Source organism: Malaclemys terrapin, chromosome 1 (genome assembly GCF_027887155.1).
Source record: "Malaclemys terrapin pileata isolate rMalTer1 chromosome 1, rMalTer1.hap1, whole genome shotgun sequence".
Lineage (NCBI taxonomy): Eukaryota > Metazoa > Chordata > Testudines > Emydidae > Malaclemys > Malaclemys terrapin.
The window spans coordinates 288,033,507-288,058,632 of NC_071505.1; positions in this window are offsets into that span (position 1 = coordinate 288,033,507).

Here is a 25,126-nt window from a genome sequence, read left to right on the forward strand (position 1 = left end):
TTTAAAATATTACCAAGACCGTCCCTGGTTCTATGAAGATTAAATTTCATGACAAAGTATGGAAAAAAAAACTGGTCAGCATCGCTAGCAATTACCTCCGAAAAGTCATGGAAGACAAGTAAAATTCCAGAGGACTGAAAAAGGGCAAATATAGCGCCAATCTACAAAAAGAGGAATAAAAACAACATGGGGAATTACAGATCAATCAGCTTAACTTCAGTACCCGGAATGATAAAGACTGGGAGTGACTAAGTCACTACAAAAAGTAATTTTCCCTCCATTGATAGTCACACCTTCTTGTCAACTGTTGGGAATAGACCACTTCCACTTTGATTGAATTGGCCCCGTTAGCACTGACCCCCCCACTTGGTAAGGCAACTCCCATCTTTTCAAGTGCTGTAATATATATAGTACTTACTGTATTTTTCACTCCATGCATCTAATTACGTGACTTTTAGCCCACGAAAGCTTATGCCCAAATAAATTTGTTAGTCTCTAAGGTGCCATAAAGACTCCTCGTTGTTTTTGCTGATACAGACTAACACGGCTACCCCTCTGAAACTGGAATGATAATGGAGCAAATAATCAAGCACTCAACTTGCAGATGCCTAGAAGATAATAAGGTGATAATTAACAGCCATCATGGACTTGTCAAAAACAAATCATGTCAAACCAACCTAATAACTTTCTTTGATAGAGTAACAAGCCTTGTGGATGGGGGGAAGCAGTAGGTATGATATATCTTGACTTTAGTAAAGCTTTTGCTAGTGTCTCAAATATGCTACCTTTTCATAAACAAACTAGGAAAATACAAGCTAGATGGAGCTACTATAAAGCATAAGTGGTTGGAAAACTGTTCCCAGAGAGTAGTTATCAGTGGTTCACAATCAAGCTGGGAGGGCATAATGAATTGGTTCCCGCAGGGATCAGTTCTGAGTCTGGTTCTGTTCAATATCTTCACCAATGATTTAGATAATCACATAGAGAGTACACTTATTGTGACGAGTTGGATCACAGAAACCCCCTTGGGAACTGGCAACTGATGTTCCAAGACTACTTCTGCCCTTGCTTTCCTGCCCTGGCAGCTTAGGACTCCAGCTCCCTGTCTTGCTGAGCCAGACATGCCCATCTGCTCCAACATAGATTCAGGGTCTGAATCACGTGCCCCAAAGCTGCAGACTTAACCTGAAAGCAGTTTACAGAAGTGTTCCTATCTTTAGCACATAGATGCCCAACTCCCAATGGGGTCTAAACCCCAAATAAATCCATTTTACCCTGTATAAAGCTTATACAGGATAAACTCATAAATTGTTCATCCTCTATAACACTGATAGAGAGATATGCACAGCTGTTTGCACCCCCCCAAGGTATTAATATATACTCTGGGTTAATTAATAAGTAAAAAGTGATTTTATTAAATACAGAAAGTAGGATTTAAGTAGTTCCAAGTAGTAACAGATAGAACAAAGTGAATTACCAAGCAAAATAAAATAGAACACACAAGTCTATGTCTAAGAAACTGAATACAGATAAAAACCTCACCCAGTAAGCTTCTTTTTACAGACTAGTCTCCTTCTAGTCTGGGTCCAGCAATCACTCACACCTTTAGTTACTGTCCTTTGTTCCAGTTCCTTTCAGGTACCCTTTGTGGTGGAGAGGATCTCTCTCTAGCCAGCTCCAGCCAAAATGGAGGAGTCTCTCAGGGGTTTAAACAAACTTTCTCTTGTGGGTGAAGACTCCTTCCTCCCTCCTATGCAAACTCCAGCTCCAAGATGGAGTTTTGGAGTCACATGGGCAAGTCACATGTCCATGCATGACTCAGAACTTACAGGGTAGCAGCCATGGTTGACATGCTTCCTTGAATATCCTCACGTAGACTTCTTATGTGGATTGGAGCATTCCAAGAGTCATTGTTCCTTAAGTGCTTCTGACAGAACAAGGAGTAATGGTCTCAAGTTGCAGTGGGGGAGATTTAGGTTAGATATTAGAAAAAAAAACTTTTTCACTAGGAGGGTGGTGACACACTGGAATGGATTACCTAGGGAGGTGGTGGAATCTCCTTCCTTAGAGGTTTTTAAGCTCAGGCTTGACAAAGCCCTAGCTGGGATGATTTAGTTGGGGATTGGTCCTGCTTTGATCAGGGGGTTGGACTAGATGACCTCCTGAGGTCCCTTCCAACCCTGATATTCTATGACTGGGCACTTAACTTTGCAAATTCCTTTCTAAAGAAGCTGACCAAATGCCTTACAAAGCTTACTTAGAAATCAAACAAGTATACAGCCAATATTCATAACTTCAAGTATGCCCTGTCCAGAAAAGAGGATACAATGTCACTGAACCCCTCCACAAACCTCCTGTCATAGTTTGCCAAGCCTATGAAGGATTGGACTTGCCTTTTAGTCTGGGGTACAGGCCATTTCATGATGGCTTCCACCTTAAGAGGGTTGGGGGATATTCCCCCCCCTCCAGTGGCCCAGATAAGGGACTTTGGCTGCCCCTATCTTGCACTTAGGGGGTTTCACAGTTAGCCCAGCTTCTTTGAACTTTGATAGCATGACTTCCAGGTGCTCCTTGTGGTCATTCCAGGTGTTGCTGAATACAGCAATGTCATCTATGTATACCCTAGCATAATTCTGCAAACTATTTAACACTCTGTTGACCAGTCTCTTGAAGGTTGCACCAGCATTTACTAGATCAAAAGATAACACTGTAAATTCATAGAGCCTACATCAGTGATAAAAGTTGATTTTTGTTGTGCCTCTCTCTCCAGAGGGATCTGCCAGTAACCTTTGGTTTGGCTTAGTACATCCAGCATATCATCGATTCTTGGCATGGGGTATGCATCTGTTACAGTGACAGCATTGAGTTTTCTATAGGATACACAAAATCTAACGGTGCCATCCCTTTTGGAGATGAAGACCACAGGGGAAGCCCACACACTGTCAGAATCCTTAATCACCCCCAGATCCAACATGCTTTGTATCTCAGCCAGAATTTGCTCCTTAACCTTGCTGGTGGCCCTGTAATGCCTGGAAGGAGGGGACTGAGCCTCTTTCGTGAGGATTCTATGGGACAGCAAGTGTGTCCTCCCTCGTTTGTTGGAGAATACCACTGTACTTCTGCAGTATTAACAATGCTTCCTCCCTTTTGAATGGTGTCAGATCACTACAGATTTCCATACTTTCCAGGGTTGACCCATCTTGGCATTCAGCCATCAGATCAGTGAGTGGGTGTGCCTCAGTTTCCGCTTTGACACAACAGATCATGTTTACCCCAGCCACTCTACTGTGATAAGCCTTGAGTTTACTTGTACCAGTTGGGGCACAGCATTATCCAGGGGCTTTTTAACCTTATAAGTGTCCTCACTCACCACTTCCACCACTTCAAAGAGCCCCTCCCACAATTTTTGCATCTTGAACTTTTTGGCAGGGCTGAGTACCATGACCAAATTCCATACATCAAAAGTGCGTTTACAAGTATTTTTATCATACCATGCCTTTTGCTTGGCCTGACTGCTCTGGAGGTTGTTTTGGACAATTTCCATCATGTCTTTCAACTCCCTCCTGAACCTCTGGACATACTCAGTTACAGGTTCCTCCCCTACCATGTTGCATCCTTCCCAGGTATCCCTGATGAGATCAAGAGGTCCCCTCACTTTCCTTCCATACAAGGTCAAACAGAGAGATTCCTGTGGACTCTTGGGGTAGCTCCCTGTAGGCATACACCAGGAATGGCAATAGTTCATCCCAACTCTGGCCCCTTTTCTTGGTCTACATCCCCAGCATGGATTTCCCATTGAACCTTTCCACCAGCCCATTGGCGTGGGGGTGGTAGAGGGCTGTCTTAAGCTATTTCACTCCACACACCTTCCATAGCTCATTGAACAACATTATTGTGGGATGCATACCCTCAGCCCTCTCCCAAAAAAGTCTATGAAATTTGTATTAATTTCCTCCATCTCTTGACACAAGAAATAAGAACTGCAAAAATGTTTTCTGTATTTCAATGTAAACTAGATTCCAAAACCAAAAGTGGGGCAGTTCCCTTTCACAAATACACCAGGAATTTGTGGCTGGTAGCTTTGGATTCATATGTCAAGGCCTATAATCTCATTGATATACATAATATATTAGTGTTAATATTAAAATACATATAGCATGGGTGTCACCATCACACAGCTTACTCTATTCCTGCATACTAAGACCAACATTTCCAAAAGTACCATCTTGTTTTAGATGCCTCCATTTTGTTTAAGGAGCAAGCACAATTTAAGACATCTTGGGCCTGATTCTGAGAAGCACTGAGCACCCACAGTTCCCCTTCACCTCAGTGGTTCAGGATCGGGGCTATGATAATGATTACAGTTCTGCTGCATACTTAAAGTAAACTGTTTGTACAGAGCCCTGAACATTAACGTAAAGATGCCTGTTTGCGTGGATATGCTGAGTGGTTTAAGGGGGTGAATATTTTCCCCAGGGTCGGAGAAACTTTTGGATACTAACTTATGATGTTTTGTATGTTTTGTTAGTTAAGTAAGGCATCTTGAGCTTAGAATAGCTGCTAATCCATAGTAATTAAATTAATTAAATTTACAGAGTAGGATTTTTTTAATATGACTAAAACTTCTCAATTCTCAATGGGAAATCCCAAGTTCTCTGACATTTCAGCACTATTGTAACCTATGTTTTACTGTAAATGAATATTTCAATAATGATGTGATTGCAATCCCTCCTCTTTTCATGTGTAAAGCCCAATCTATTACATCTGTGGAACTTCTCTTTGCAATGAGAAGATCAGAAAGGATTACAGTAGGATGCATCTGCTTCAGGGAGAGTACTACATCTGATAGGTGTTCTCTGAAAATCCTTGTGAAACATGAAAGAACACTTGAACGCTGAGATTGTCTTTCTTAGAACTGTGGGCTTACTTGATGTATGCTGCATAATGCATTTTCCCCTAATACTAACCAAAGTTTTGGATTACATCAATTGTTTATACAGATGGATTTCTGAAAGTTTTTCTTTGACATCGCTGAATATTGCCACTTATTCACAATGCAGCTGCATGGACAAACATGGGAAAGAAGAAAGATATCTGGAAATGACAAGATGACTCAAAGATCATTTCACAATTCTTCCTTTGGTGCTGCTCCTCCTTTGGTTCCTGTACTCTTCACACTTTGTCTTTCGTCGAGTCAGAGAGAGTTCATGGAAGAACAGAGAATAATTTTTAATAGTTTTTTTCCACTTTTTTCCCTTTTCATTTGGATGTAATGGTATCTCTCAGCTATTCAGCTGGTGCCTGAGAGAAAACACCCTGAGGTCTGCACACCCAGCTGCACAACATTAATAGAGACAAAACTTCTTGCTAACCTGCATAGTTGTGTGCAGAAGAAACTCTCATTTACCTATAACCAGCACTGCATATTATTCTGTTGAGTGATTGTTCAGGAGATAGGAATTTTGAATGTGATTTCTTTGTTGAATGATCATGGAAGTAGAGCAACAAAAGCCTCACTGTCTTTTAAAGATTGCATTAAAACAAGCAGAGCTAACTTCATCACTGCAGTCTCTAACATTTTGGAGAGGGGTAGGGGAAAGCAAGGGGGATGAAGTAGGTTTTGTGCTTCTTCTGCTAGGGAATATGAAGTTTTGATTAACAGTTTGGTATCATTACAGTACAGTGTTCTGTTGTACAGCTGATTTCACTGACCAAATTGAAAAAGAAGTGGGATTTAATTTAGAACATTGTGGGGCTGGGAACATATTTCCAAGGGATTATGACCGAAGTATATGTAGAGTTGGAAGAGGTTAGGCTTGGGTGAAAGTGAGCTAATTTGGACCAAAACAGAATGAATACAAATATCAAGAGACTATTGTTGGACTAAACCAACATGGTCACTGGGGAGGGGGTATATTCATAGTAAAAGCTATGCATCCACCATTGCCTACAAAGCAGCTTTTGACATCATGCTATAGATCTGTTCCAGTAGTCTAATTCAAAACTGCAAATGGAAAAAGCTGTTGTGTAGATTTGGACAAATAACCAGGGATGCAAACTCATTAGGTTACTCTCCAAATTCACACTGCATTTTGAAAGACCTCCTTAGTCATCATCTGAGGCAACTGCAGTTGCAACCAACAGCTTGAATTAGAGTTCTCTTAGTTTCAAAGGAGACTGCTGGTAGCAGGGTATTTTCTATAAAAGGCTCTTGAATTTAGAATTCACTTGGTCCCAAATAGCTAGAATCTGTTGACTTACCTGGCACACTTGAAAGCCCAGCTATGTTCTTGGGCTGTTAAAGAAGGAAGAGGGTGAAAGATGTTGTAGTCTGAGGATTGATGGTTTATTTTTTTGGCTTAATGTTCCAGTTGGTTATTATTTTTAGACCATCCTCTTAGGAGGCATTTGGCATAGATTTGATTGGAACTGGTTAAAAAAATATCTTTTAAAATAACTTTCAAGTTTTCATTAAAAATAGTTGGCACAGTGTGCATTTTTCATAAAAAGAGGGTTTTTTTGATAAATGAAAAAAATCAATCATTATTTGGACATTGTTTTTGAAACACATTTCAGAATCCTGAAAAAAATGCAAAAAAAATGCAAAGGGGTTACATTTTGATGCCTTTGAAATGAAAAACAATTTCAAAATTTCAATTTTTTCCCCACAAACCTAAGTTTTTCTGTGTTGACCAGCTTTAGGTTTTATAGATAAGTCTGATATACTGTGCAGAATCCATGAAGAAAATGTCTACAACTTTTCAATAAACCTCTATCTCAGACTTTTGGTTTATATTTAACATAGTAAGAAGAACATAAATTAATGGCACACAAATAGATTTCCTGTTATGCAGATTCATCCTTAAACATTTTCTTTTTTTCTAATATGTAATTTATTTTTTTTTAAATTCATGTAGCTTTTTCTTTTTTAACTAGAGTTTCATAAAAAAAAAAATAAAAATGTCTTGATGACATAGAACTTGTATGCAAATTTTAAGCTACCTTTAAAGGTCAAACTATAAACTTCCCACCTATTGAGATTATATAATGGAAATGTCCCTCCACTGTTGAAAATACCATCAAGTGCAGAATAACGATTAAATCTGGATTGTTTACAACAGTTATAAACAGGACAGTAAAAACTAAACCAATCTGGATTAATGGAAATAGAAAGGGCTAGTGGTGGTGATGATCATGATCATCATGATAATGATGTACCATTTTATGGCCTGATGCTGCCCACATTTAAATTAATGGCAAAAAATTCCCACTTACTTTGATATGAGTAATATCTTGCTTGGAAGTAATAATCTTCAGTAGGTACAGAAGTAAAACTAGGACAAATAGTTTATTCTTATGCCTGGAAAAAACACTAGATAAATTCCCCTTCTTGGTTCTTATTTATATAATATTTTGATGTTAGATGTTTTATAGTCCAATATGGAAACAATTATGAAATCCTGGATCCATTGAAGTCAATGGCAAAACTCCTGTTGATTTCAATGGGGTCAGAATCTTACACAAGTGTTCTGTCCTAAAGAGTTTACAGTCTAAGCAGATGACCTACCAAAATGAACCCAGATTTCCTCTGAGTCAGTCCCACTTCAATGCTATAATCACATATAAGGAGTAAAACAAAAATAAACACTGAGGATGAGAAAGGAATAAAATGGGGGGAGAAATAAAAAGAAAATAAAGTTTAAATGAATAAATAATTAAAAGAATTAAGAAAAGCTTTCTTGGATTGTCCTTGTGAAATTATATTATTTATTATTAAGTATTATTAATTATTATGTTATTATTTTATTATTACAGTGATAAAAAGCAGCCAGGTGCTTTGCAGATATAAATAAGGGCCAAGATTTTTTTAAATAGAGCCTAAATTAGGATTCACAGTCCATATTTAAGCACCAAAATAATCAATTTATTTCCAAAAGTGCAAAATATTCACCAGTTCCCATTGTAGCTAACGTTTCTGGATATTCAACACTATTGAAAATCTGGCCAGTTATTTAGCTATCTGATCAGAAATTCATCAATCTAGAACCATATATAAAAAGCAATTAGGCAACTAAAGATGTAGATCGGCACCTCGTGGGAGTTTCCAAACCACATAGGTGCCTAGCTCCCATAGGTACCTAAGCAATTTTGAAAAGCCCATTAGACATCTGTCTGTATCTTCAACACCCTAAACATCTTTAACAATCTGTCTCCTAACTCCTAGCTTGTATTTTTGAAAATCTTGGCTAATATATATCCTTATCCCAATCAGTAAGAAAGTATTTCAAAAATAAGTTTAGAGTCATAGAAAAAAATGAGGACAAGGCAGAAAAGCAAAAGATATATAAACATAGTAAATCTTAAAAATTACTATTTCAAGTTAGTATAATAAGCTAACCCTATAGCTTCTGGCTCCATTGCTGAGGAAAAGTACATGCACCCAGGAGGTATCTTAGCTGTTGCCTGCTTATAAAATTTTTATTTCAATACCATGCAAGTTTTGAATTATTTATTTGAAAGTTGATGGAATACACCCGAAAGTGAAAAATGTGAAGAAAAGAGAAATCTGAATTGTAAATATATCTATTAAAATAATTCTTTTAAAAATACAGCTGATTAGTATACAGGTAAAACCTATATACTCTACAAGATAATATGGTATGTCATCTCAGTAGTATAGCTAATACTAAAAATGCAATGAATACATAACTGCTAATTCATGTCAAGTCATTTGAGCATGGCTTCAACACTGTCGTCCCCCTCCTCCCACATTGAGATGGATTTTGCCTTATTTGTAACTGCTGGTTTACAGACTTCTTCATTTCTCTTACTTTCTTGAAACACTATTGGACCCAGAATTTTAACTTAACCTTATTTGTGAATGTGCTAGATACTAAGGCTGAATGATTGAAGCTCCTTCATGCTGTTGTCTTGCTGAGGATAGATTTGATTAAATGGATGATGGTTTTATCAAGTTTCTTTCTTGAGCACTTTATGCAGGTTATTCCAAATAAGTGGCAGTTAAACCATTCTTAAAGCACACAGCATCACAGGAATTTTCAATGCCACATTTTAAAATGGGATTTTATAACATGTTTGAGAACTTTACTAGGTACTATTTTTCTATCACTCATATGGTTTACAGAAGCTTCAGGTGATAAAAATAGTAGAACATACTTTAATGTCTAATAGCTCACCATTGTCATAGTCGTGGATGGCAGCTGATCATTCTGATAATGAGAGAACATGTATAAGGGCTGAGCCTGTGCTTCCTCCCCAACTTTGTCTCAGGGTTGGCCTCACTAGATGGTTATCATACAAAAGCACATTTCAAAATCCCAGCTCCATGCATGTAAGCAAAATGCTTGGTTACTGAGCCTTTGCCCTCACAACAAACAAGCCTGATTTTGAAATCGGAGGGCATTTATGGAATTTTGAAAATCTATCATCACAGATTCTCACAGAAATTTAGTGCAAATAGGCTCTCCGGCAGCTTTAAAAATTCCAGCCATACCATATCATGTTTAAAAAAGATTTTTTTCTCCTGCTTTTCCTTTCACCCAGCCATATCTATCTAAAGGATCAAACTAAATTCTAAAGAAGAAATGCTTTGACCTTTTAAAAATGCTCTCTCTTTGCCAACAACAATGCTACAAATGTCATTTTCATCCAGCCAATGCCACCTCTTATGGATCTCCAAAGAACTACTCCAATTCTCTTCATCTTGGAGCTGAGAAAATTGAAGCTATTCATCAGTTTTAAGGAGTCGCAAACAAGGATGTGTTGCTTGCAGTGACTTTGCTGTGACCTTGTTTTCTTAGACAGAGGTTCTACAGACCCAAAACATAAAGATTTTGCAGGTCACTCTCAGACAAATTATAGGAGTGAACCATCTGGCCTCTCTTTTATTAGAACCAGGTGTCTCTTTGCTATCAGCCATTTTCATCCAACCTAATGCACACAAAAATTGTTCTGCTTCTGACATACCAGTGAAAATTTGGCTGGAATATTTCTAATCTGCATTTGTCAAGCAGGGGCAAAAACAAGACATTGCTAACCAAATCTCCAGTGTCTCTCTACAGATTACTATTGAACCTGAAATGACTAGGAACTGTTATTCCATGGAGCATAATTCTTTGTCACTTTTTACCCCATTTTACCATGAGGATTAGCCTCTAACTTCTAGATCCAAAGATTTCCTTCTGTGCACTTGTCCTAGATATAATTTATCATCTAACTCTGACTATACAATAATATACAAAATATTATACAAACACAAAAAGGGAAAAGTAAATATCTGACACAGGGAAATTTATATCATCAAAAAAACCTGGCATCATTTCATTTTTCAGGCCATTTCTTTTTAATAACGTTCTATTGACATTGTAGACCATGCATTTTCATATCCAGGTATGATCACCATAGAGTATGTTAAGCTAACAGACACAAACAGCACGGGCTATTGCGCCATATCCTGATGAACCTGCAAAAGTCCCTCTCCATAAAGACCAGCATTTTTTGAATGAATGGCCATCAACGGGTTAGAGGTAGTCTTGGTGGATAAGTGGCAGATTAATGAGGTTGATATTTGGAGTGCATTACTCTTGCTCCTCAGATTTCAGTTCTCTGCCTGAGGTTGTTTATATATATATATATTTTATTGTTCTCTCTAGTTTCAAGCCTATATTATAGTAAATATCCCTTTTACATATATAGCAAACTCTTTTCAACATAAGGTTAAGGAGTTTTTTTCCCCCACTAAGCCATTTTCAGACTTAACTTAAAAGTATGTCATTTTACTCAAAATTACTTGTAGAAAATTGTTTCATTTGAACATCTGCAAATCACCCACAGTTGTTTTTCCCATTTGAGGTGCTTTATTACGATTTTATAACACAATCTACTTTTTTAATTTGTTATTTCAATTTTTTTGAGTTATCTTTTTTGAGAGGCTATTTTTCTTACTTTAGTGGGTTTCTCATTTGCAATATATTACATCTAGTTGCTTCAGTCATAGAATATTATATAAATGTGATCATGTTTGTCAGCCTCATAGAGTACTCAAAGAAAAAAAAACAAAAGAAAGAAAAACTCAGTGGCTCAAGGAAAATTTTGGCGGGAAGGGACCCTTTCATTGCTATGCTTTAATTTAGTGGAACACAACAACAATCCTTTATTTCTTTGAGGTGCCAGAATTCCTTTGGTGCATGAGTCAGCACCTGAATTGTGTTCAGCTTTGTTTAATGGGGCTATTTGGCAGCATTCACATATTTGAGATGAATAATTTGATTTCAAAAAGAACAGGAGTACTTGTGGCACCTTAGAGACTAACAAATTTGATTTCAGTCTTCTGGGTAAAAATAAAGGACCAGCTTCACCAACAGTCTTTGCAGCTTTGCACCATCCAGCAACGCAAAGCAACCAAAGACCCTGGTTACCTGGCTAATTCAGCTAAATTTATTTTTGTTTTGAAAAAGCGTCCAGAGCATACTGATGAATCAGCCCCAAAGTTCCAGTCTTTTCGATTTGCTGTATAAATCACAAGTGGGTGTAACAATGTAAGAAATCTGAAAGATTAAACTTTTGAAAAAAGGCAGCGAGTGAAATCCAGGCTGCACTGAAGTCATGGTGCTTTGCCACTGATTTCACTGAGGTCAGGTTTTACCCTGTATGTTTATGATTTTCAAAGACTCAAGAGATTTTAGTCATAATTTCTCCCTATGGCAGAATCCATTACAAAAACAAAAAATAACAATTATTGACAAGTCAGGTTAATATATATGAACTTCCCTCAGATATGTGAGTATTCCTTTGCTGAGGAGGGCCTTAAACTCACACTGGAAACAAGGTACATATATGCATAAGGCTGGGAAAAAAATCTCTTTAATTGCATGGTGAAACTGACTGGAGTCTTTTACCTTTTTCAAACTGTGGAGACAAAAACTCATAAAATCTCAAGTCGAAGCTCAGCCAGCACCTGTAGAGAGTAGAACCCTGAAAAAATGGGAAATTCTCTTAAAGTCCTAACAGTACTGTGTTTCAAACAAATTGGATAGACAGGTACACACATAACAACATACACATATTTCTGAAGCTTGGTTTCTCTGCATGATCCCTTCTGTTTACTTTTCTGGCTTGGCAACCAGCTGACATACACTACTGTATTATTAACTTCCTCCATGATACGTTCCCATATGATTGTAGAATTAGAAATGGCTTTATCAATGTACTAATAAATACTGGACTGGCTTCAATAAGGGAACTATTCTTTTCAAGCCCAATGGATTAAATATACTGCTCTACAGCCAAAATGCTTCTGAAATAAATGTAGTCAAACTTTACTAATTCTGGGTCACTGAGAACGAAAATGATTCTTAAAATTGTTGATTGGTTCTAGTTTTCAAGATATGCTATTGGGTCAGTATATACGACCGTTGACTTGGGAATGGTGGAGGATAAGTGAGTTATAAAGGGAAGGTTTCAGAGTAGCAGCCGTGTTAGTCTGTATCCGCAAAAAGAACAGGCACCTTAGAGACTAACAAATTTATTAGAGCATAAGCTTTCGTGGACTACAGCCCACTTCGACAAGTACTCCTGTTCTTTTTATAAAGGGAAGGGATCTCAATTTAAACCAGAAATGACTAAAATACATATTTGACTGGATCTATGAATAAATCTATAACTGGGTTTGGACAGTACTTGCTTTTTAGGCAAAACAATGAATGATGCAATCTGAAGCTGGTATTGCGTCATACATGAATTGCATCATGTTATTCCTAGAAGTCATGGATGATGCAATCATAACGAAGCTTACATCACTCTGCTGAACAAATTGCCCTATATCAGCTCTAGAAATCATACAGTGTCATGCTCTCTTATTTGTCAGTGTTTGATTTTGCAAAGGGACACATTTCTGTTTTGCCAAAGTGAGCAGAGATGCCTTGTACTTGTGTGAACAGTGCAGATAACTTCTGCTATTTTTGTGGTGAAGTGACTTTTGCATCACAAAAGCGCAGTATAACCACTATGGTTAAGAAAGCCTATCACCTTTATTTTGGCTGCAAAATTGGAGATCAGGACAAGAGGTGGGCCCCACATATATGCTGCAACACTTGTGCAACAAATCTTCGCCAGTGGTTGAACAGGAAAAGGAAATCTATGCCTTTTGCAGTGCCAATGATTTGGAGAGAGCCAACAGATCATACCAGCAATTGTTACTTCTGCATGGTGCCTCCAGTTGGGAAAGGTGTGTCAAAGAAGAAAAAGTGGACTGTGCATAATCCAAACATTCCATCAGCTATACGCCCAGTACCCCATGGAGAAGGACTGCTGGTTCCTGATGAACCAGAATCAATCTCACTTGAGTCAGACGAGAAAGAGGATGAAACTTCTGGTCTTGAACCATCAATGTCACAGGACCCACATTTTCTCCCATCCTCCTCCTCTGAACCACACCTCATAACACAAGGTGAACTGAATGACCTTGTCAGGGATTTGGAACTACCCAAGAGTAAGGCAGAGCTGTTGGGCTCCAGACTACAGCAGTGGAATCTCCTGGCAGATGATGTTAGGGTTTCCATGTTCCATGACCGTCAAAAGGATCTTGTCCCATTCTTCTTCATGGAAGGTGATCTTGTAGCCTGCAACAACGATGGTGTGATGGCAGCCCTCAACATTGTTCACGATCCAGATGAGTGGAGACTGTTCATTGATTCATCGAAGACGAGTCTTAAAGCTGTTTTACTGCACAATGGCAATGTTTTGCAATCAATTCCAGTTGGTCATGCAGTCCATATGAAGGAAACCTATGACAACATGAAACAACTTTTGAGGTGCATAAACTCTGACCAACATCAGTGGCAGTTTGGGGCGATTTGAAGGTTGTTGCTCTCTTGCTTGGTCTGCAGACTGGATACACAAAGTACTGCTGTTTTCTCTGCAAATGGGATAGTCGTGCAAGAGATTCCCACTACATCAAGAAAGATTGGCCACTCTGACAGTCATTAGAGTCTGGGAGGAAAAGTGTTCAGCATCCTCCATTTGTTGAATCAAGGAAGATTTTGTTACCACCCTTACACATCAAGCTGGGTCTGATGAAGAACTTTGTCAAGGCCATTGACAAAACACAAGCAGCTTTCAAGTACCTCCGTGGAAAATTTCCAAGGTTAAGTGAAGCTAAGATAAAGGAAGGTGTCTTTGTTGGTCCTCAGATTCGTGAACTTCTTCGAGATAATGCATTTGACCATGCAGTGCGTGGCAAGGAAAAGATGGCATGGAAAGCCTTCCAGTTAGTGGCAATAAATTTTCTCAGAAACAACAAGGCAGACAACTACAGGTTGTTGGTGGAAAACCTCCTCAAAGCATACAAAAGCCTTGGTTGCAACATGTCACTAAAGATACAATTTTTGCACCCTCATCTAGATTTTTTTCCACCGAACTGCGGAGCAGTGAGCGACAAGCACGGCAAGCGATTTCACCAGTACATTGCAACAATGGAGAAACGCTATCAGGGCAAATGGAGCCCATCAATGCTTGCAGACTATTGCTGGACAGTGACAAGAGATGCTCCATTTAATGAATACAAGAGACAAGCCAAGAAGGGCCGAGTAGACACTGAATAGGACTAAACTATGTACATAATAGTTTTTTGCCTTTTGTTCCATAATACATTTTATTTATATAACCCTTTTGCTGATTTTTAAAGTGTTACATAAACAAGACAGGTGAAATATTATCATGTAAAGCAACCATAAACACATGAAAAGACCTAGGTTTACAATTTATGATTAAAATTCTACTATCTACACAATATACATAGACATAAAATGTAAAAACTTAAATATCTTAGAAACAGCAGCCAATCAGTTGTTTTAATTGTCATATTTGAATTCAGCACATCAAAATACATAATAAATAGCACATTTTATCTCTGAAGCAGACGACTTCTCAAAAATTGTAGACCAGTGATATCTTTAAAGAATCCCTTTTGGGATCAGTCTGGCAAAGTGCTGAGCACCCTAGTAAAATGCTGAGCACTCTCAGTTTTCAATGATTGTGTGACTACTGTGCCAGCCATCAACTCTCTTTTAAATAACAAGGACTGTGCTTCAATACTTCCACAGATCATACCTTCACATCTCCAGATTTACTGATTCCATTTCTGGAAATGCACTGAACATTCTATCTTGGTGAATGAGGATTTTTCAATCAGCAAAGTGCTAGCCACACTCAACTCCTGTTCTTGCATTTTTGTGTGTATTATTACTTTGTATATATATAAACAAATCAATCATACACACAAAATATTATATATACAGCCCTTGTGATATATTTATCCTAAATTGAAAGAAATATAAGGACTAATTGTGAATGCAAATTAATATATCTGGTTGAATTATTAAGGAGATGAAAAATATTTTGTAATGATTTTAGGCACACATTTTATGCGCACCAAAATTATACATAATGCTTTTTATGCTCACCAAAATTATCTATAGCCCTTACCAGTTCATATGCCAAAGCAAAGCTAGGATATTTGTTGATAACCAGCTTAATCACTTGTCACTCAGTGAAGTCATTTGAACCACAACCTAATCTTTTAATTACCATTTACACAAACCACTCTGACACAAAATATTCATAACACATACCTAATTAATCACGTTGCATACAAAAGTAGTCATTTGTGTTTTTGTCACATATTACACTATTGTGTGCTTGCCAGGATATTCGTTGTTGTTCAAGTATTGTCACCTGTCACTCAAACAAATTGCTTGGTTGAGATTTTGCATGGTCATTGATCTTACCTAGTGTGAAGGAAGTGACATAGTTTATGGTTTCCACAATCATTCCCTGAATATAGAAACGTTGCCAAGTTGTTTTGGCTTGCTAGGGGATCACACTTGTGGCTGATCAACTCCTCCCACCCCCGCTCGTTCAAAAGCAAAGACATCAGTCTCCACATCAAGAGCATCAGTGAATCCTCTCCTTTTCTTCCTCCCCCCCAAGAATATTTTTAGGTCATTGACAATGGGAATATCAAAATGTTTTCAATTCCCGGAAGATACCAATGCTGATGTTGAGAAGACCAAATGGTGTTTCTCATTAGGGGTTTGTCACTTAAGTCCTCATCAACACCTATTTGTCCTCCCTGTCAGATGTTATGCAATGGAATTTGGACAAAAGTAGTCCTTTTGCTGCTCCAAAGATTGTACCAGGACACCCTCTAACTTCTGTGAAGATTATTTTAAATTCAATTTATATGAACAATATAGTTTTGAAATGGAAAAGCTATAGGCCAAGTTTTATAAACCTGAATGCCTAAATTTAGGCTCCAACTTTACCAGTGGTCTGATTTGAAAGTGCTGAATATCACATAACCCTCATTGACTTCAACAGGAGCTGGTGGGAGCTCAGCACTCTTGAAAATCAAGCCACTACATCTGAGTCTGATCCAGGTATTTAGATGCCTAAATAACTCCCTTGAGAGTTTGGTGCCTAACTGTGTTTGAGGATCTGGGTCTTAGTACTAAAATATGGACTTAGGAACCTATCACTAGGTACTCAGGTTTGAAAATCTTCAACTTTATAGTTTAAGAATAAAATTAAATCATTGTCATCCCAAACATTGTGCTCTGTGAGCCAGTAATGGGTATACATGCACATTTTTTATGATACATGTTGATTTGTTCAAGTTGGAATCAATAAAACTGTTTATCCAAATAACTTAAAATAAAACATCAATTTAGAGAATAAAAATACTATTCAGGAAAAGGTTCAAAATTGTCAAATATCATTAAAGGAGCAGATATTGGGGCAGGTGGGAGAACAATTCCATGGCCTTTGCTGTTGTGATATTAATGACTTAACCATTTATTAATTTGATGATCTCAACTACAATAATTATTTGAGAAATATAATTTCTAGAGGGGTAGTGAAAACAGCTTTTAAGATGATAAAAGTTTATATATAATAAATGGAAGAAACGGAAAGCCGAGATAATAAATATAAAACAGTAGTTAAGAATTGTAGAAAATTGCTAAGGGAAGATAAAAGACACAAGGAGACATCTATGGCCAGAAGAATTTATGACAATAAGGAGTTTTTAAAGTATATTAGGAACAAAAGGAATCCTAACAATGGTATTGGGCCATTACTAAATGAGAATGGTAGAATATTCAAGAAAAATTCCGAAATGACAGACAGGTTCAATAAATATTTTTGCTCTGTATCTGGGGAAAAAAAAACAGACAATGTAGTCTCATCCTCTTATGCTGGTGAAATATTTCCCATTGCAAGAGCAATAAGGAGGATGTTAAACTGCTGCTACTAAAGCTAGACATTTTTATATTAGCATGTTTGGGTAATTTGCATCCAAGAGTTTTAAGAGACCTAGCTGATGAGCTCTCTTGACCAATAATGTTGATTTTTCAATAGGTTTTGTTGACTTTCAGTAAGGACTAAAAGAAAGCTAATGTTGCACCAATATTTAAAAAGAATAAATGGGATGACCTGGAAAATTATAGGCCTGTCTCTCTGACATCAATCGAAGGCAAAATAATGGAAAGGCTGATGTAGGACTTGATTAATAAAGAATTAAAAGAGGGTAATATAATTAACACCAATCAATCTGGATCTATGGAGAATTAGATTTTGTCAGACTAACTTGATATCTGTTTTGATGAGATTACAAGTTTAGTTGATAAAGATAATAGTGCTGATGTAATATATTTACACTTCTGTAAGGCATTTGGTGCTGCACACTATTTTGATTAAGAAACTACAACAATACAAAATCAACATGGCATACAGTAAATGGATTAAAAACTGGCTAACTGATGGGTCTAAAATGTAATTCTAAATGGGGAATCATCGTTGAGCAGATGTGTTTCTAGTGGATCCAATAGGGTTCAGTTCTTGGCCCTATGATATTTGTCAATGACCTGAAAATAAATAATTACTGATATGGTTTGCAGATGACACAAAGATTTGGGGAACAGTAACTTATGAAGAGGACATGTCACTGACACAAAACAATCTGGTTAATTGGTTTGTTAAACTAAGCACAAACAAATATGTTTTAATACTGACAAATGTAAACTCCTATATCTAGGAACAAAGAATACAGGCCAAATTTACAGGATGGAGGGCTTTATTCTTGGTTACAGTGACTTTGAAAAGGACTGATAAATAATCAGCTGAACATGAGCTCCTAGTTTGATACTATGGCCAAAAAGGCTAATGTGATTTTTGGATTCGTAAACAGAGAAGTTATTTTACCTCTGTTTTAGGCACTGGGCGGATCACTTCTGGAATACTGCATCCAGTTCTGGTGTCCACAATACAAGAAAGATGTTAATAAAGTGGAGAGGGTTCAGAGAAGAGCTACAAGATAATTAAAGGATTAGAAAATATGCCTTTTAGTGATAGATTGAGCCTCTTGTGTCTATTTAGCTTATCAAAAAGTAGATTAAGGGGTGATAGTCTATAAGTACTTACATGGGGAACATAAATTTGATAATACAGAGCTCTTCAATATAACGAAGATGGAACATGATCCAATGGCTTGAAGTTGAAACTAGACAATTTAGACTAGACATAAGATGCAATTTTTTAACAGTGAGCCACTGAAACTTTTTTAACAAGGGTTGTGGTGGATTCTGCTTTGTTGGAAAATTTTTATATCAAGATTGTATGTTTTTAATAAAAGATATTCTCTAATTCAAACAGTAATTAATTTAATGAAGTTCTATGGCCTGTGTTATACAGGAGGTCAGACTAAATTATCACAACAGTTCCTCTGGCCTTAAATTCTATGACTCTAACAGTACTACATTGCTAAGTTAACAGACCCATAACATCATTAACTATTATTATCATTTATACAGTCCAATTGGGCATATAATAAGCCATAGTCATACATCAATCAATCAATCAATCAATCAAACAAACAAACAAGAGGCCTGATGCTTTATGGCTGTGCATCTTGTGCAATCATAAGTGGAGTGGAGAATTCTGATATGGTTGCATTTTAAATCTACTTTGTATTCAGTTTGCATAGCTATAAATGACCAAAAAAGTGAAAGGCAGAGGAGAAGCTGGCCCAAGGTCTCTGCTGTGAACATTTTACAGGCTAAATATACAGACAAAGGAAAGAAAGAGAGTCTGGCAGAACAGGACATATGATATGGATTGCTTACATTTGAAACTACGGGCCAGATTCATCATTATGGTCTGGCTGCTTTTTGCCACTCAGATGATTTAGGGTGACCATAAACAACTGGCTGGGTAAGCCAGTTTTATGTTTTCTTTATCATCACAGATGTGGCGTGAAGCAGCCAGAGTTTATTGGTGAAAATAGCCCCATTGATCTGTACATTAGTTAACATGTTTTACATGTTATCATAAAAAGTGACGAAAGAAACCCCTTGTCTGTTCCTGTATATGAATGAATTTTGAGTTTACTTCACCCAGTTAAACCCTCTGTAATTTCCCACACAAATCCTACAGAAATCACAAAGCAGGGGTTGAATCACTCAATAATTGCCCTATTCTGTTCATTCCCTCTGCTTCAGGTGCTTCATTTGGCATAGGCCACTGTTTTAAGACAGGATATTGGGTTGGATGAAACATTGGTCTGACTGAATAAGGCCATTCATATTTTCTGATGAGAGGAGATTAGACACAAACGCAATGGAAGTCATAAGATAACCTTGAGAGAATGAGTTTGAAATATTTTTTTTTTACAAAATCCAGGTTATTTTTTATACAAAAATGTTAAATCAAGTTTCAAAATATATTTTCTAGTTTTCAAACTGACTGAGGAGCAGCTGCTCAGTTTACTTGTGGCTAGGGTCAGAAAATGCAGTCTGCCTTTTTGCATGCTTCTCTTACACAGTAAAATGACCATCAAACTCAAAGAGCAGAAGTTGGTCCAATAAAAGATATTACTTCACCTACCTTAAAAAGAACAGGAGTACTTGTGGCACCTTAGAGACTAACAAATTTATTTGAGCATAAGCTTTTGTGGGCTACATCACACTTCTTCGGATGCATAGACTGGAACATATATTGAGGATATATATATACACACACATACAGAGAGCATGAACAGGTGGGAGTTATCTTACCAACTCTGAGAGACCAATTAAGTAAGGGAAAAAAAACTTTTGAAGTGATATTTAAGATAGCCCAGTACAGACAGTTTGATAAGAAGTGTGAGAGTACTTACAAGGGGAGATAGATCAATGTTTGTAATGGTTCAGCCATTCCCAGTCTTTATTCAAACCTAAATTGATTGTGTCTAACTTGCATATCAATTCGAGTTCAGCAGTTTCTCGTTGGAGTCTGTTTTTGAAGCTTTTCTGTTGTAAAATAGCCACCCGCAGGTCTGTCATTGAATGACCAGACAGGTTAAAGTGTTCTCCCACTGGTTTTTGAGTATTATGATTCCTGATGTCAGATTTGTGTCCAAAGAAGTGGGATGTAGCCCACAAAAGCTTATGCTCAAATAAATAGATACAGACTAACACAGCTGCTACTCTGAAACTGTTCACCTACCTTGTCGCTCTAGTATCCTGGCACTAACATGGCTACCACCACACTACATTCATCCAACTCTAGTCAACCAAACCACTATTCTAGCCACACTACATTCCTTCTTATGAGACACTATGGCTGAGAATGTCAACACTGACAGATTTAATATATTTTTTTTCTTTTCACAACCAGGACATAGACTGTGCATTTGTTCACACTTGTGGCTGAGTGGACTGTATACACAGCTACACAACAAAGTGAAAGTTGGTCTTTCCCCACACTGCCATGTGTAGCTACATGCATCCATGAAAGGCTCTGGTGGGGGAGGCAGTAAGGAAAGGATCTGGCTGTTGTCTGTGTCAGCGAAAGACTCCAGCTGCAGGGAGACTCCAGACCAGTGGTGGGCAACCTGTGGCCCGTGAGCCACATGCAGCTCATCGGGGTAATCATTGGCCAGGAACGGTGAACCGCAGCCACTGGGAGCTGCTGGGGGTGGTGCCTGGGAATGTTCAATGTCAGCAAAATGTCTCGCGGCCTGCAATCAGCTTACCCTGATGGGCTGCATGAGGACCGCGGGCCACAGGTTGCCCGCCACTGTTCCAGACCCTTTCCCCACTTTCTGTCCCTTGCCAGAGACTTTCCCTGATACCAGAATCTTTATTTGTGATGGGGAATGGCTCTGGCAGTGGGGAAGCAACAGGACACTACACTTCTAAAAAGAACGGAGACTTGGGAGGCATGGCTTGGGTGTGTAGAGATACAGGTAGGGAACATATCCTAAGATTCTGGTGTGTCTGTACTCTATTTGCCTAAGCAGTCCTTCACTATTTATACCTGTGCTAGCTGGGCATACAGTGTCTGTACTCTACATTCTGCTGTAAGTGTAGACACGACATTCTATCTTCACTGTAAAGCACATAGTTAACTTTGAGGTTTTCTAAAACTAATAAATATGAGGAGTGATTCAAAAGTGCTACATTCTTACTCAGCATTGTTCCTTGGGTGTCTTTAAATAGAAACTGATTAATTGACATACAAAACAGGAGAACTGGATTTTATTCTGTCTCATTCATCATCAACAAATTTGTCAGCTAAATTCAAATTACAGGTATAAGAGGCAGAAAGACCCAGAAAGTCTGATTTTCATATCCCAAGTTGTTGTTTGACTTTGAAATTTGGCATGGAAGTCACTGTGAAAGAATAAATAAGGTGCACCATGAAGTCATTTTTAAAGTTACACTTCTGACTCTAACTACATTTAGACCTCTTCGGGGTATAAATGTGAAGTGTTTAAATGTGAGCAGAATTGTATAATGGCATAGGCTTCAATCTTGAGAAGATTTAAACATGCTCTGAGCTTTCATCATGTGAGTGGTCCCATTGAAGTCAATAGACTACTTACATGCTAAAGCTCAGACAGAAGTCTTTGCAGGTTTGGGGACATAGTAAGCGATTTGTCTTTAATTATTAATTCTTATTATTATTAATTGAATCATTGTTGTGTTTTTGTACCTTTATGTGTCACAGAACTTGTATCATCATGACAACATTATAACTTGACAGAAATGGAAACAATGGGATACACACAGCATACTTTGCTTAAATGTGGAGACTGCAACTTTATTTAACAAACAAGAATTACCTGGAATAATCCACGCTGAGCTACTTGATTTCAGCTGGTATTAGTTACCTATGATCTGTGAACCTGAGGGTGACAGAGAAAACCATGCTCTTAGGCTTCCGGATTGACCCTCCCGGGATACCAAATCCTTAACATTCTCTCTATCTTCATGCCAGAAGAAGGAAAGATGAGATGAGGAGAACCAAAACCTGTCCAGATATAGAGCCATACTCTATCACCATGCGATGTGAGTGGCTGGGTTCAATGTCCAAGTAGTTCAATGGGATTAAAAGCCCCCAAATGGACTCTTCCTAACAGACAAACCTACACTGCTACCTGACAAACTCACATCAGTTTCATTTTAACTACCAAAAACAAACCTTCTGAATGCCAAGATGAAGGTGAAAAAATCCTCCCAGCAGTCTGATAGCTTTGCCATGCAGAAAAAATGCCTCCCAACCCCCCAAATTAGCAATTAGTTAATCTGTGGCATCACAGCAAATCCATCATCACAGCAAATCCATCATACAGGGTTCAAAAAGTGGTGCCAAAGAGGGATGGCGAGCAACAGTTTTCCCAATCCTAGAAAGCAGCCTATATACTTGTGTCTTTTTTTCTCTTTACACAATTAATATAACATGAAGGAACCATGTGGGCACAAAGGAGTTCTTTATACAACATACAATGCCTAGTTACATACTGCATGTACAATTGCAGGGCTCTTGTGGCTTCTGAAACATAGAAGTAAAGGAAGACTGTTAAAGGGCTCACAAGATATTTAAGTGACACTGTCCAATCCCCATCACTACAATATTCCCCCATACTGAATGGGAGTAAGTCAGGTGACCCTGCACCACTCAATGGCAGCAAAAATGGGAAATCCAAGCTCAGGGTCAACTCTAGGATGTTCCATGAGTCATTGATCTGATATCTATGCCCTTGCACATGGCATACAGGAGAAGTGTTGGGGGCAAGGGGGGAGAGTGGGGAAGGGAAAACAGTAGCTTCCAACAATCTACAAGGAAAGAGGGGAAAAGGATAATACAGAGGTTGCAGCCTCACCTGTTCCTGCCTGAGACATCCCACTACCAAGCTGCTAAAGAGTGCTATGTCTGCAAAAGCCAAAATTCAAAATTCTGGGGTGGTTTCTGTTTGGCTGAGAAATCAGTCATAGAATTATAGAAATGTAGGGCTAGAAGGTACATCAAGAAGTCATCTAATCTAGTCCAGCCCTCTTTGCACAAGAGCTAGCCATAATTATGGGCCCTGTGTTCTTTTTAGAACTGGACTGTTCCCTGTTACTGCCTCCCTAGCCATCTTAAAAGATCAAGGAGGTGTGAAGCTGGGGTGTATATGCAACCCATTTAGTAATGCAACAATGGGTGTAATTCACCTGGACTCTGGGATTAGGGTGACCAGATCACTGACATGAAATATCGGGATGCGGGAGGGGGAGAGGGGCGGAGCAAAAAAAAAAAAAAACACCAAAAAAAAAAGCAGGTGCCGGGGGACTTAGCAGGCCCTGGTAGTGCCCGCATCCCGCCGACCCACGGGGAAGGAGCCGCTGGAGCGCAGCCGAGCAGGAGAGGCACGGGGCCATGGACCCCGGCAGTGACAGGGGAGAGCGGCTCAGGGCCGTGCAAGTGGCCACGTAAAGTTTATTGGCTGGGGGAGGGACCCCGGCCGGCTCCTTGCCCTGCCCTGTAGGGGGGTAGTGTCCCCGCCCCGCGCCAGCATGTGTTGCCGGCTGCCGCAGGCCAGGTAAGGAGCCAAGTCCCCCCTCCCCCCTCATCCTGGCTCCTCAGATGAGCAGCATTCCTCCTCCCTCCCAGGCTTGCAGCTGGAATGCCAGCGCAAGACTGGAGGGAGAGGGTGGTGGCCGGCTTCCAGTTCCTGGAGCTGGAAGCACCAAGCGGGCAGGCAAGGGGGCTGCTCCCCCAGGAGGGAGATGGGGGGGGCTCAGCTGAAGAGCCAGGATGAGAGGAGGGGGGATTCGGCTCCTTACCACCCCCCTACAGGGGCGAGGACCGGCCGGAGTCCACCCTGAGCCAATAAACTTTACATGGCCACTTGTGCAGCCCCGAGCTGCTCTCCCCCTTGGCCCCTCCATCCCCTCTCTGGAGCCCCCCCATCTCCCTTCTGGGGGAGCAGCCCCCTTGCCCGCCCAGTGCCCGTACTCACCAGCTCCAGGAACTGGAAGCTGGCCATCACTCCCTCCCTCCCAGGCTTGCCGCCATTACAGCGGCAAGCCTGGGAGGGAAGAGGAATGCCACATGCTTGGGGCAGAGGCGGGGCCAGGGCAGAGATTTGGGGAGGGAGCCAATGGGGGAAGGAGAGAGAGGACTCGTGGTGGGAGTGGGGCGAGAGCCCTTCCGGGAGTGCAAAATTGCTTGTTTGTCCAATGTTCCGACCGCACATCGGTCGGGACGCGGGACAAACAAGCAAATATTGGGACAGTCCTGATAAAATCGGGACATCTGGTCACCCTATCTGGGATTGGGCATTATATTTTAGTCAATGGAGTTTAAATTTATTCATTTCATTGAAGGTACATGGGAGGAAATGGATGGAGGAGTTGCATCATCACAGTGTTGATTTAAAAAATCCCAGAAGATACTATCCAGCTATGGTATGAAGCAATATTTATTTCTCATTGCAATTAAAATTGGATTTAAAGAATTACAGAAATGTAGGGCTGGAAGGGACCAGGAGTGCCACAGGCAATATCTACACTTACGGGTAGATTGGCGCTGCTGCGATCGATGCAGCAGTGTTGATTTAGCAGGTCTGCTGTAGACCCACTAAGTCAATTGCAGAACATTCTCTCGTTGACTCTGGGAGTCCAGCTCCCCGAGAAGAGTAAGGTAAGTCAGAGAGAGAGCATCTCCTGTCAACACAGCATGGTGTAGACACTGTGGTAAATCAACCTAACCTACATTGACTTCAGTTATGTAACTGAAGTAGCGT